Here is a 12752-nt window from a genome sequence, read left to right as displayed (position 1 = left end):
CAGACCATGCCTTGGGCCATTTAACCAGATAGTTTGCTTTTCCTAGGCCCCTACTTATATGTATGTCTTCACTTCCTATTAACCCTGATAACCAAGTGCTATGATTCAGGGCTTACTTTAGTCATCACATTCAAGTATGCCTGTGAGTTTGTTAAACATTATAAGCAGGTAAGGGACCAAACATTATAAGCAGGTTAGCCCAAGCCACCTAATGGCGCAGCAGGGAAATGACTTGACTAGCAAGCCAGAGGTTGTTGGTTCGAATCCCAGCTGGTGTGTTTCCCAGACTATAGGAAACACCTATATCGGGCAGAAGTGATATAGGAAGATGCTGAAAGGTATCCTCTCATACTACGTGGGAGATGGCAATGGTAAACCCCTCCTGTATTCTACCAAAGACAACCAGAGGGCTCTGTGGTCGCCAAGAATTGACACTGACTCGACGGCACACTCTTACCTTTAAGGGAAGCCCAAAGAGATTATGGTGACACACTTTAAAAACTTATTATGGGGGAAAGCTTAAGTTAACAGGAAGTCAAGGTGTAACAGACCATTCCACAAGCCAGTTTAGCTGGAATATGTGAATATAAGCCAGTGTTAAATGGGATAAGAGTCCAGTCCTTAATTATATGCAATGTTTAATGCCATGCAAAAACATCCTAATTATCCTACATGAACAAAGGCCAGAGAAGCCTTCAGGCACCTCAACTTAATATGGCCAGCAACAGGGTGGGTTCTCTCCTTCAGAGGGACATAGGAAGCTGCCATATACTGAGTCAGACCATTGGTCCATCTTGCTCAGCCTTGTCTACACAAACTGGCAGCAGCTTGCAGGCAGGAGTTTCTCTCAGCCCTATCTTGGAGATGCCAGGGAGGGAACTTGGAACGTTCTGCATGCAAGCAGGCACATGCTCTTCCCAGAGTGACCCCATCCCCTGAGGGGAATATCTCACACAGTGCTCACATGTAGTCTCCCATCCAAATGCAACCAGGGTGGACCCTGCTTAGGACATGGGACCATTCATGCTTGCTACCACAAGACCAGCTCTCATATGCAGCAGCAAGCATTACCAGTTGGTGCTGTGCAAGAGAATTCATTGGGAAGCAGCCAGCTTTGCCCCCTAGTCTAGGACAGAAGTAGCATGGACAGCTGACCTGGAGCTGCCTGTTTGGAGTCCAGTGGCAGCCCCAGGGGGGAAAAACATGGGGGGCGACTTGTGTGAGGGGGCACTTCCCCGCAACCTGCCTGGAGCTGTCCTTGCTGGAGTGGCTGCCCCTGTGAAGCAAAAATACTGTGCTTGTGCAAAGGGGATTTTGAGAGGTTGGTAGAAGAGGAGGGTGTGGCAGCCCACAGGTCTTACAGCAAGATTCAGTGACTGGCCATGGAGATGGCACAGCAGTTTCAGCCCCCTCTCACTCAGCAGGTGGGTGTGGCTCAAAGCACATTCCCGGATGATGTTAGACAAGGGCAGTCAAATTGCCCATGGCCCCTAACCAGTGGCTAATGCAGCTACCATACCAAAGCCATAGCTCCAGCTCGATAAGAGGACAGCATATCTGTGCTGTGTCCTAACTCTGATCGCAAATGGTACAGGAAATATCACCTATCTGCCGTTGGGTGCTGGTAGTGCAATACTCTGACGTTAATAATAAAAAGCAGATGCACTGTAAAGGGTTATTGCTGTTCTTTGCATCTATCCCCACTGCATAAGCTAAGTTAATGTAATAAGTCAATCGGGATATTACTCAAAGACTATAGGCCTCCATCTGTTACACATGCTTATGTGCCATTGAAGTAAATGGGCATGAACACCCATTGCAGGACACAGAACTGCTAGTCCTATATAGAGATTATATTGAACAGAACTAAATGGGGGATATATACTCCATTTTGGCTAACTGGTCATTTTAAATGAATGAAGTTTGAAATCTGTGTTTTCCCTTTTTTTCTATAGGAATTTTAGCTAGGGCATATGAAGCAGCAATCTGAATTAGGGATTCAAAGCACTTTTCCAATATTCCTTCCTGCAAAAGGAAAGGGTGTTCTGGGAAAACAAAGCACCATTATTATAATCATTCTCCAAATACTGCAGGAAGCAGGAACAGTACCTGCAAGTGTCAGCTGTTTGATGAGATTAGCAAGAAAATCGCATCAAGTCTCTCTCATGCAGATGGCCTCCCAATAGTATCCAAACATGCAACTGTGCACACAACCTGGATATCTATGGGGCAATGAAAAAAGATGGAGGGGAGAAAGGACCTTGCTTTCAAAGAAGCTCATGATGTTCAGATAGTCTGGGATCTAATGTTGCCCTTTGGGGACTATCCAAATGTGGAGACTGAAACAATAGAACGCTCCCTCCCTTAATTAGCTTTTAAAGCAGATTCTGTCAAGAGAGGGTTGCTTTGTCTTACTACTATTTTTTGTTCTTATCAGAGCAAACTCCCCCATTATTATCATGTGTTCCAATATCTCTTTCCCTCTGGTTCTACAGTGAAGCTTCCTTTCTTTCCCAATTCCTGCAGCAGAGATATGTTTTTGTCAAGCTTTCCAAGCCTTGTTTCTAAATTAGTTTTGATATTTTCCGATTTGGAAGATTTTGCTTTAAAAGGGGTAAAGTAATTAGGAACAGATTGTGTATAATTTATTGTTTCGCCAGTTTAATCTTTTAGGGACAAACAGCGAGAAAGGGACACAGGCCCTTTTACTGAGCGTGCGCGCATGCACACATACACACGCACATACATACACTTTGCAATGATAACACATAGCCAGGATCCTACCCTCAGCTTGCAGTGCCATACACATATAGAAACTGTTTAGAAGGGGCCCCAGATTAATGCTAGAGGACATGTGAGCATGGGGCTATTTTGTGTGGATGATTGTTGCATGTTAGTTCATGTTGCTGGCACTTGGGTAGCCCTATTGACATTATGTTGTACGTCTGTACACATGTACATGTTTTACCCTTGCTAACTGGGCAAAGAGGCACCTTTTAAATGTGGCAGTTCTCTTTATTTAGCAGGGGGAGAGCAACTGGCCCTATCTACCCCCAGCATAGCATCCCTCCAGTGGCAGTTGCTGGTGTCTACCTTATATTTTTTTTTCTGATTGTGAGCCCTTTGGGGACAGGGAGTCATCTTGTTTGTTTGTTTTTTCTCTATGTAAACCACTTTGGAAACTTTTGTTGAAAAGCGGTATATAAATATGTGTTGTTGTTGTTGTTGTTGTTGTTGTTGTTGTATGAATGATTGTACATGCTCTCAGTTTAAAAGTGAATCTGGGTATAGGTTCTTCAAATGCAGGGTTCAGACAGGAAGTGTACCTCTGTACATGTGTTGAATGTAACTTATGAATAGCACCAGTATGTGCATACAGATCTATACATGCTTACACTTACACTGATTGTACATGCGCTGAACACCATATGTGAACTGAGTTAGTGATATGAAATGTGAATTGCACGATATGAAATGTGTCTGCTGTTTTTTTTCCATAGCACAGCTGCGCATTGACTGTAGTAGAATGCTTTTGAGTTCACATTCATAGTTTTGGAGCTCATCATTGTACTGGCAAAAAAAGGTGCCATGAATACTAGCATGTCTGCCTCCCATCCCATGCCATACTATTTCCACCCAGTTGCTGCCATACAAGGCCTTGCAGCACACAGCTGCATCAACACAACTAAATGCCAAAGCTGCAAAGTTGTAGCCATGAAGGTGGCCATTTCAATTCTATGCAGAAGCAAAGGACACTTAGCTACTGACCTGCTTTGTGCATATTTCATGAGAGGGGACTAGGCTATTCATGGCACCTCATGCCCCCTGTTTGTCAATGCACATTGACAGAAGACACCCCGGCAACTCACCTTGGCATGGGAAGGATAGGAGGAATACTTCCACCTGTTGCATACTATGACTAGGCACCTGTGCATTTTAAAACCAAAAGCATGACCAAGCTGCCAAGAATATGGCTTCCATTCAAAGTGAACTGAATATGCGAGAAAGCTGTGTGTGCGTGCGAGTGTACACACACACACACACACACACACACACACTTACTTTACCTCACACCCAGTTCACAGCTAGCCCACATTTTTTACATTGCCACAAAGGGCCAGCATTAGGGGGTAGTCCATGGGACATGGGCCCCCACTGAATTGTTCAGAGCCCCGAATCTCATCAGCCACCTCCCTCCTCCATGACCTTTTCTAGAAGGGAAGAGCTGCAGTGGAGGCACTACACAGACCCACATGCGGGACAGGGCTTCTAGCCTCATCTAGCTCTCTGCTCTTTCCTTCCAAGGTGCTACATTACCATATTGGAGACTTTAAAACATATGTAATTATTCAGGGGAGGTATGATTGAGGGGGGGAAAAGAAACGTATCAAAAGTGGGGCTGTGGGTGTGGATCTTTTAAGTACCTAGCAATGCTTCTGCTGCCACAACGCTGCTGGAAGTATACTGAGCAATGACAGAGTCAAAAGGAGTTGGGAGCTGACTTTCGGGTGAAGCAGCCACACAGCTTTCTTCTTGCCAACTGCCATAACTTCATTCAACCTTTATTTGTATTGTGCCCGTTTTGTTGTGTGGATTGACCCTTAAATTTAATACCAGACATGAAAGGAGCATGCAGACACACACGGCTTTGAGCTAATCTGAACGGCATGTGCAAAATGTTGCATTCTCACAGGGAGTTGGCTGTGTGAACCACGTTGACTCCCTATGAGAATGAAACATTTTGCACACGCCATTCAGATCAGCTCAAAGCAGTGTGTGTCTGCATGCTCCTTTCATGTACTCCTTTTCACATAAACAGAACAACTTTGCACCTTCCCAGAAAATAGAAGATTAAGTCATAAGAAAAACCTCTGGGAGACAGCTGCTGACATCTAGTGAACAACCATGGCACTGCAGTCGCTGTATTAACCTAACAGGGTTGGGCAAGCTCATGTAACAAGCAGGGAAACTGGGGCTGTTAAAAACACGTTTACAGGGTACTTGTAGACCTTTAGAAGCATTTTATCATAATAAATGTAGCTGGCACACTTCCAGAAATCTTTGGTGCTGGCGTTTCTTCACATGGCTATTAACTTTTTGATACAATTCATTTGGGAGGTCAAAACCTGCTTTTAAAAGTCTAAGACTCAGCATCCAATCCCTGCAGCCACCAGACTTTCCTGCAGTTCTAATATTTCATAATTGTCACTGGGGAAATTCAAAACCAAAAGAACAATGGAATGGAAAGAATTCTCAGCCAAGCTATGCATTAGAGGGAACCTCCTTGTTCACTCCAGATACCCCTAATTCTCAATTTCTAACACTGTCATTTAAAAAAATATGCTATGGGGTTCATTTAATAGGTTTGAATAGTGCAGAGCAGAATACAATTACAGTACCTAGATAACACATTAACCCCATGAGATGCCTCTCATATTTGGTTACAATTGTTTGTTTTTTCCTAACAGAGCCTAGTTCCTGCTTTTCATTTCAGCTGCATGAAAAGCAGAAATTCAGCTGGAGTATTCAGTATAGAGTTCCCATCACTGCTACTCTATACTAAAGAAATATGCAAATGCTGGATTTCTGGGGTACACCTCTTGGATCACATTATGCAGCTGCTTAGGGTGGCAGCATTTCTTGGGTTGGTCCTGCTTCCAACATATGTTAGAGACTACCTCCTTCCCTTTGCCTCCCTCACACAGTTTCCCCTCCACCAAGGCATCAGTGCAACATCAGGCCAGATAGTGAACACAGAGGAGAATGATTGGTGGCTGCCTCAGAAACACCCTCCACCCGGGCTCTTCTCCATTACCTCCCCAATGGCCTTTTGCAAAGCACACCACTCTTTCCCCTGGAAATCCCTCCCCTCCCCAAAATAGAGCTTCATTTCTCCAACCCCTCAGCCATTCCCCTTACCTTACTTAGTAGGGCAGGCACCAGTCCAGCACCCCCCACTGCTGCTCTTCCTCCTCCGCTCCTCTCTCTAGCATTTTCAAAAGCCAGAGGGGAAGTCAATGTAGAGGAGGAGGAGGAGGAGGAGGAGGAAGGAGAGTGCCACTCTAGCCCAGTACTCTACTCCCCTCCTCCACATTTCCTTCCCCCTGGCTTTTGAAAATGCCAGAGAAGGAAATTGAGGGGGATCAGCACAGCAGCAGTGGTGGCTGGCACATGGTTGATGGGAAAAGGCCAGGGGTGCTGAATCTTTGCCGGCACTGGGCTAGTGGAGGTGGCCAGTGGACATTCTCCCTCATCTGCCAATCTGCCACCCGAGGTCTCACTAGCAGACCAGCCAAGGGCAGTACACAACATTCAGCTAGCACCGGGCTGCACAACTCAAATGCCCTAGTGGGCCGGAATCATCCACAACTTGGCATGCAGGGGCTGAGGTCAAATTTTTAGCACATGACATTAACATTAAAAATATTATTAGTTACTTGTGGATCTATTCCCCCAGTCAATGGACCCATAGTTTCAACCAAGGATAGTGGCCAGAGAATAGGTCCCGTCTCTGCTCAACCAGTGGGGCCCTTGGAGTGCATGCCCGCCCCAAACAAATGCCAAATCCTCTCCTTAGAGTTGTTGTCGCTTTCAGGCTGCAATGCTAGGCATGCTTACATGGGAGTAAGCCTCACTGGGCACACCATGGAGCATAATTCTGAGAAAGCATGCACAGGATGGCACTATAAGGCAGTTTCCAGCTCCTGTGTTGCTGCAGGATACCTGGGGGCCAGTAAAATAGTCCCTGCGGGCCTTATGTTGTGCAGGCCTGAGCTAGCAGTAGTTGCTGGATGACCAGTTGTACCAAGCTAGGACCCACCTGGATTTTTCCATAAATCAAAAATGTTATAGGAATACTTTTGTCCCCATACAACCAAAACCAAGTAGGCAGCTATTAAAAACCACATCCCAGCAGTGTTTAATCACAGATGCATGCAAACATCCAAATTGCCTGACATGAACAAAAAGCCACAGAAACCTTCAGGTACCTCAGCTTAATACAACTAGCTATTATTTCCTTTGTATGCAGCAACCGCCCCCAGACACAACATTTGCTTTGCTGTCTGGGCAACAGTGACTTTAGAGCAACACCTCAAGGCACAAAATAGTAGAAACCAGGCCCCACCCAGTGTGTGTGGGAAAGACACGGAGGCTAGGGCCCAGCAGAGGTTCTGTAGCTCTAGGCTCGAGTGCAACAAACCATGGCAAAAGCCAAACATGTCCATTCATCCTGTAAAGGAGTTCTCAATACCGACTCAGGAACCGGATACACCACTATCGTAGAATCATTTTAAAAATGTGCTTGCAGACATCACCATGGGTATGGACAGAACCAGGCACAGTATATGAAGGTCAGAGTGGATTTTTCCAGCAACCACAGTGGTCATGTTTTGGGGGGGCGGGGGGGGACTATGCTAAATTGTATGCAATTGTCTAATTTGCATAGTTTATTCCGAGTACTGTACTGCTTTGCTTACATACAAAACTCAGAGTTGGGCAAAAGTGTGCTGCTCCTCAGGGCTGAATGCTGCAGTTACTACAGGATCATCTTGCAGCTGACCCTCTGGTGTCTTTAAAGGTACCCAGAATAATGGGCAAATGTTCAATAGCACAGCCAGTTTTGCCCACCAAAAACCAGTTTGGCATGTTTAGACTCTAGGGCAGGGCTGTACAACTTTAGCACTCCTGCAGATGTTGGACTACAGCTCCCATTATTCTTGACTGTTGGGGATGGGGATGATGGGAGTTGTAGTCCAACAGCTAGAGGGACAGAGCTGTGTAGCTCTGCTCCAGGAATTATGCTCCAGGAGGCGCATAAAGGGCCTCTGAACTGGTTCCTCTACCTTTCCCCTATTCCAGTTGCCAGGATTAGGATGGTATTTTAGTTTAATTGTAGCCTTGCTGGATCAGGCGCAACAAGGCCTATTAAATCCAGGATTCTGTTTCCTACCAGATGCCTCTGAGAAGCCCACAAGCAAGAGCTGAGGGCTTGCCCTCTCTCCTGCTGTTGCTCCCCTGCAACTGGTACTTAGAGGCACCTTGCCTCTGAAGCTGGAGGTGGCCTATAACCATAAAGACTAGTAGCCACTGACAGACATGTCCTCCATGAATTTGTCAAGGCCTCTTTTAAAACCATCCAGTGTGGTGGCCATCACCACGTCCCGTGGTTAGAGAACTCCATGTATTAATTATGCACTGTGAGCAAATGTACTTCCTTTTGTTGGTCATAGATTTCCTGGCAGTCAGTCTCATGAGATGACCCCTGGTCCTAGTGTTTTGAGAGAGGGAGAAAGTTATCTCTTTATCCACTCTCTCTGCCCATGCATAATTTTATAGACCTCTATCATGTCTCCCCTTAGTCGCCTTTTTTCTAAGCTAAAGAGCCCCTGCTTCAGTGAAACAAATTAGGGATGTGCACGGAACTGGCAGGGGCCAGTTCGAAGGTGGGAGAGAGTACACTTACCCCTCCCTCCACTTCCCTGCCTGCCGGCACTCTGTTTGTAAAGTTCCCGTTGGGGCGGCAGTGTACCTCCCTGCCACCTCGTGCCCTCTTTGGCTGGGTGACAACACACACCTGGCACTTCCGGCCAAAGAGGGCATGGGGTGGCAGGGAGGTACACTGCTGCCCTGGAGAGGAGAGCTGCCCTTGGAGAGGAGAGCTGGTCTTGTGGTCGCAAGCATGACTTGTCTCCACAGCTAAGCAGGGTCTGCCCTGGTTGCATCTGAATGGGAGACTTGATGTGTGAGCACTGCAAGATATTCCCCTCAGGGGATGGAGCCGCTCTGGGAAGAGCAGAAGGTTCCAAGTTCCCTCCCTGGCATCTCCAAGATAGGGCTGAGAGAGATTCCTGCCTGCAGCCTTGGAGAAGCCGCTGCCAGTCTGTGAAGACAATACTGAGCTAGATAGACCAATGGACTGACTCAGTATATGGCAGCTTCCTATGATGGGGACTTTACAAACGGAGCGCCGGCAGCAGGGAAGTGGAGGGAGAGGTAAGTGCACCCTCCCCTGCCCTTAAAGTTATGCCTGCCTTTGAACCGGCGGAACTGCCAGCCGATCGAACCAGTTCAGAGGGGCATAAAGGGCCTCCGAACCGGTTCCATGCACATCTCTAACACAAATCACTATTTGCTCCTCCATACCAGGCCCAGTAATCACTTCATATACGTTATCACTGCACATCTTCCATCTTAGACCAATTCAGATTCACGTTATGAACTTAAGACTGAGCCAGATAATAGAGTCTACCACAAGCAAGAAGTGGTAACTACCAACACTTCTCATGGCCAAAGGGTGCCCACAGGATGCAGAGTCTGCTTCTGAAGGAAAATTTCTGATTTCTTTCCTTTTTATTTGAACAAAACTAACTTAATCTGCCTTACATTTGATGGGTCATAGGTAGCAGGCAGGTAGATTAAAATATCACAGGTCTGGAAACTGGTGCTGAAAGGAAATGATTATATTCTTGACGTGTTTTCCTTTCACACATTCTGGTAAGATGGCAGAAAGAGATTCTCCCACCCTATAGAGATCCCAGTGCAGATGCAAAGCTCCAGAATGTCCTTTGCATTAGCTCTCTCATCTTGCTGAGGCTTGTCACTGTTAATCTCCATCATTGCTAGTGTCAGCCGAAGACATTTTGCTGCAAGGAACACCGGGCCAAATGGCACATCCTTCCTATTTAAATAAATCACATTGCCAATTTGCTTACTTAATGCTCTCCCCTTCCCTTCCCTTTTTATTAAATCACTCCTCCCCACTCCATATACCTGCCTAGGAGGCAAATGTCCAATTAAGGATTTCTATTTGTTTTTCTCTCTGTGCTTATGTAGGAGTATTAAGGAGATTTATTAATGACGAATGTCTCCACATCCACTGCCCACTCCACCTTGCTGCATGGCAGGGTTGGTCCCGACCATCAGCTTCTGCTGTAAAGTTTACTAGTGGTCAGTGGCAAAGAAAGTGTTTATTATTAGATCTTGGTACTTCCTTGTTTTAATATTCTAACTGTAGGGATATTTTAGGTCTTAAAGAATCTGCACTCAACATACCGGAGAGACAGCCATCTCTTCCTACGTTTCCTTGATTCTCCTGCAAATAAATTTATTTATTTATTTACTGTTAAATGTATATACTGCCTTTCATTAAAACAATCCTAAGGCGGTTTACAGCAAAATTTAAAAATAAGATTGTACAAAAGACAAAATTAAAATATTAAGCTAAAAATAGAAAACAAATCTGATTAAAATTTAAAACAGAAGCATAAAAGCAATACAGAGTACAAAGAGCAGCAGCAGAGACAATCAAGTAAAAGCCTGGGTAAAAAACCATGATTTAACATGCTTTCTAAAAGCTGTGATGGAGACTGAGGAGTGAATAGCCAGTGGAAGAGTATTCCAGAGTCTGGGGGCAGCAACAGAGAAGGCCCTGTCCTGCACGCATGGCAACTGAGCCTCCCTCATTGTCGGCACCCGGAGCAGAGCCCCCTCAGATGACCTCATCAAGTGGGCAGCAACCCTTGGGAGCAGGCAGTCCCTCAGATACCCCGGGCCCAAACCATTAAAGGCTTTAAAGGTCAAAACCAGCACCTTGAATTGGACCTGGAAACAAACTGGCCTCTTCAAGTAGCCATTCTACAGACCTGAAGCAATATGTCAAAATGGTATCCTTTCTGTCTTCATTTTTTAAAATGTGTCATACAGAGGTAGAAACTGGAGGCAGAAAATGGCACCCCTCTGTTATCTCCTAGCCAAAGCTTCCTGCTGCATCATGGTCACTGGAGCTGTTAGTTGTATCCATCACTGCCTGGTTCACATATCATGTTTATTCACATGAATATGTGCCCCAGGTATACAGGCGTTCAGGATACATACCTACAATCTGGAATCTCCCTCCAGGCCATGGGTTATGAGGTTCTCAGGGTTTCAGCTTGCAGAAGGACTAGTCTGACAACATTAGAAATAAAAAGCAAAACCTTTAGTTAATCAGCAGATTACCAGATGTGCATCCCCTACTATCCAACCTTTGCTCTCTTTGAATGGATTGTACTCAGGAGAGACCACTAGGGGAAAAATATTCTTGGATATATGGTCAGCTTTAACTGAATCATGTGCTCTTGAGACAGATAATTGACTTTATCCCATTTTTAGACACTCCAACAACCCCCTTTATGTTCTTTATTCTCCACCACTACCAACTGGTATTATTGGATTGTTCCATTTGATTTTTAAGAAATCAAAACTCTGAAAAACCACCATGCAAAGCAATGAATGTGCACCACAGAACAGCCAATATTGGTCATCATATTTACGATGTAAATCTCTAGTGCTTGATGATGAGGCTACTCCTGCTTTTAACAATTATTTCTTTGCACCTTGTTCAGGGAGTGAAGACGTCCAGAGAGGCATTATTAATGGTCAATACTGCCATCCACTTACCAATCTTCATAGGAAACATAGGAAACTGCCATATACTGAGTCAGACCAGTGGTCTATCTAGCTCAGTATTGTCTTCACAGACTGGCAGAGGCTTCTCCAAGGTTGCAGGCAGGAATCTCTCTCAGCCCTATCTTGGAGAAGCCAGAGAGGGAACTTGAAACCTTCTGCTCTTCCCTAGAGCAGCTTCATCCCCTGATGGGAAGATCTTGCAGTGCTCACACATCAAGTCTCCCATTCATATGCAACCAGGGCAGACCCTGCTTAGCTATGGGGACAAGTCATGCTTGCTACCACAAGACCAGCTCTCCTCTTCCATTCATAGCAAGTTTGCCCAAATCAAAACCTGAACATCCGATGTGTACAACTGATTTGTTGGAAATCTAGGCTAAGCTGGCCGAGGGTTAGATTCATTTTAGTGCTATAATTTTATTCAGTTTGATTAAATTTCGATGTATACTTTTTTAATGTATTATTTTAAATCATCCCAAGCTTGTGAGACAGTCTACAGATTCAAATAAATGCATACATTCATGCGCAAGGGAGTCAATAGCAGTTCTAATACAAGTTGTAAGCTGTTTCCTCACCAGCTTCACCAGAGGGAAGAAGGGAGAGGAAGGGAGTGTTCCATCCACCCTGTGTCATCTTGCCGGGGAGGCGGTGAGTAGAGCTTGTGAAGTGCCAGCAGCTGACCCCGTTTCCTGCGGCCCTCGCTCTTTGGGAGCAACATTCTTGCAGCACCCAGGAGGGCCCAGAGTGCTGACTCAGTCTCTGCTGGGTCCTGTATCGTATCATGCTGGTCGTATAAAAGAGCACACTGCCCTGGGTGGTGAACTTGCCAGCAGTAGGGTTACCCCTTCGGGGACCACAAGGACAAGGGCTCTACTCTGCTGGCTGGGAGTAATTTCTAGTCGTTTTAATATGTGCCTGAGTGAGAATGTGAACCTGGGGAGAGCTGGGGGTGTTTCAATTAGAGTGATTACAGGTAGGAGAAGGTATGGTGTGGGGTCTCACTGACATCAGAAGAGGGGAAGAGTGGTTCAACATCTTATTCCTATCCCTTCCCCTGGTTCTTCCGATAATGGGAGGATTCCTGGCTTCTCTACCAGCTCATCCTTGGGCTTGCTGGTGCTGCTGTTTAATGCCAGGTCAGTCCAGAATAAGATCTCTATTATCCATGATTTAATTGGGGAGGAAGGGGCTGACCTGGTTTGTATTACGGAGACTGGGTGGGAGAGCTGGGAGAGATTAGTCTTTCCCAGCTATGTCTACTTGGGTATTTAGTGCAGCATCGGCATAGGCTGGAGGGCCGGGGT

At 45.7% G+C, this 12752-nt stretch overlaps 1 protein-coding gene across 1 annotated transcript in view; it reads right to left on the bottom strand.

Annotated features, from left to right (window-relative positions):
- BAIAP2 (BAR/IMD domain containing adaptor protein 2) overlaps nt 1-5979 on the bottom strand; it is a 223173-nt gene extending 217194 nt beyond the window's left edge. Inside the window, exon 1 of the mRNA XM_053297059.1 lies at nt 5920-5979. The gene's annotated coding sequence lies outside the window, so the exon portion shown is untranslated. The remainder of the gene's footprint in view (nt 1-5919) is intronic.
- Between the last annotated feature and the right edge of the window lie 6773 nt (nt 5980-12752).

The sequence above is a fragment of the Hemicordylus capensis genome, chromosome 2 (assembly GCF_027244095.1).
Source record: "Hemicordylus capensis ecotype Gifberg chromosome 2, rHemCap1.1.pri, whole genome shotgun sequence".
Lineage (NCBI taxonomy): Eukaryota > Metazoa > Chordata > Lepidosauria > Squamata > Cordylidae > Hemicordylus > Hemicordylus capensis.
This window is presented reverse-complemented; position numbering and strand designations above follow the sequence as displayed.